The following is a 1,935-nucleotide window of genomic DNA, read 5'->3' as shown; positions in this document are numbered from 1 at the left end:
TCTGTAGTGGGGCTTTTTGCATTGTTATATTTAGATTTTAATCTAATTGTATTATTTATTAAAATAGTAATTTAATAAATAATACAATTAGATTAAAATCTAAATAAAACACAATACTAATTAAGATCCTACGTACCTGATAACACAAAAAACATAAAAAAATAAGCCTACTTACCTGACTCCATTCTCCCCAGGAATACTCTCACACCTAAAACACGGAAAAAAGGTCCAACTTCATTCATTTAGCTCTACAATCAGTCTACGAACACACATATACATTAAAAAGGATAAGACTCTTAAACCATGGTTTGGCCAGAGATAGATGGTTGGACTATGGTCACACGTGGACGCAAACGTGCTGTGCAGAGCATGGCTCGGCCTACACCCCGTTCTCACCGCGACATAGAGCACGGTGCACGGGGGAAAGAGTGCTCTCCTATGCGGAGATGGTCAAATATGGAGGCCGTAGGAGCACAGCCCCTACTCACTATCAAGACTTTGATCGTCGGCCCTACAGGTCAAGAGTAATGATGCGCTTGACTCGAGGTTGCGACTTGTAATTCCCCACCTCCAAGCGGGAAAACGCAAAGCAAACGCACCCTCAACTGAAATCGCCATTCGTCAACAGTGGGAAGTCTTCTCATCTACCAGTTCCTTCCCTGTTCATCAAGTGACGTCGAGTCGGCATGACGGATTCAGAACTCACAAAGTGACACTTTCCTCAGTGGTTATTTGCTTTAGATCAGGGTCGTCCAGTCTTATCCAGAATGGGCCAGTGTGGTTGCAGGTTGTCATTCTAACCAAGCAGAAGCCACACTTTAGTCTATTGAAAGCCAAGATCAGCGGATCCAACAATTGGAATCAGGTGTGGCTCCTGCTAGATTGGAACGAAAAGCTGAATATTGGACAACGCTGCTTAAGACCAATCAGCATATAGACATATTTGCTTATTAAATATAAAATATTGACTATATAGATGGCTGATTGCAGAAAATGTACACACCTCAGCACAGTTTGCATGCTAGCTTTTCGCTAACAAAAGACAGACACGGAGAGACCGCATTTTCTTAGATCATGCTGTGTTTACAAACAGCAAAGAAGCACTAAGTATTCAAGTGGGAAGCAGAAAGAGTTGTGGGAGGCCTGCAGAGAAGCCTATGACACATTCTGTTGAACCATTTATTTTCAGGTAGGTGATTCCTTCCTTTTCTACCAACTACCATAAAGTACCTCCAGAAGCTCCTAAATACAATCCATGCATTGGCCGGGAATCGAATCCGGGTCAACTGCTTGGAAGGCAGCTATGCTCACCTCTATACCACCAATGCCAGGCTAGGCTATTCAACTCTGCTGAACAAAAGTTTAAGTATGTGCACTTCTCATCAGCAGACCATAGGCAACAGCTAAAGGGCACTCCTGTCATGGTTTCTGTAGTGTAGTGGTTATCACTTTTGCTTCTACACACAAAAGGTCCCTAGTTTAAGACTGGCAGAAACAAGCTAGAAATTTTGAACTTTGCTTTAATAACTGACCGGTTGTCATCACCCTAGGATCAGGTCCTCTAGGAACAGCCGGAAAGCAAGACCTTGAACAGAGCACATTTCCTTCTTTTGTGCTTAAGTAGCAAAGCAGTTAACATTTGCTTACAAAAATGAAAGGGAGTCTCTGGTTTTCCACAGAAAGTGGAAGCCTGGCTCTTTCGTTGCTCAATAAGACTCTGTGCGTGACTGGAAAATTTTCCGTAAAGTACTGGTCGCCAAGTTCACCTATCAGCAAGAGGTCTACGCCCGAAAAAGGCTGGGAGCGGTTTCCCTTCCATTGAGCTTTTGTAGCAAGGTAGATAACAGCTGCTTGCAAAATCACAGGCAGTCTCTGCTTTTCCACTGAATGTGGAAGCCTGGCTCTTTCCTTCATCAAGAAGACAAGAGTAATGAT

At 43.1% G+C, this 1,935-nt stretch overlaps 1 non-coding gene across 1 annotated transcript; it reads right to left on the bottom strand.

Moving 5' to 3' along the window:
• Positions 1-1,256: 1,256 nt before the first annotated feature.
• trnag-ucc (transfer RNA glycine (anticodon UCC)) lies at positions 1,257-1,328 on the bottom strand. The gene has a single exon. It is a non-coding gene; the product is annotated as a tRNA-Gly (tRNA).
• Positions 1,329-1,935: the final 607 nt, after the last annotated feature.

The sequence above is a fragment of the Ictalurus punctatus genome, unplaced genomic scaffold (assembly GCF_001660625.3).
Source record: "Ictalurus punctatus breed USDA103 unplaced genomic scaffold, Coco_2.0 Super-Scaffold_100, whole genome shotgun sequence".
NCBI lineage: Eukaryota > Metazoa > Chordata > Actinopteri > Siluriformes > Ictaluridae > Ictalurus > Ictalurus punctatus.
This window is presented reverse-complemented; position numbering and strand designations above follow the sequence as displayed.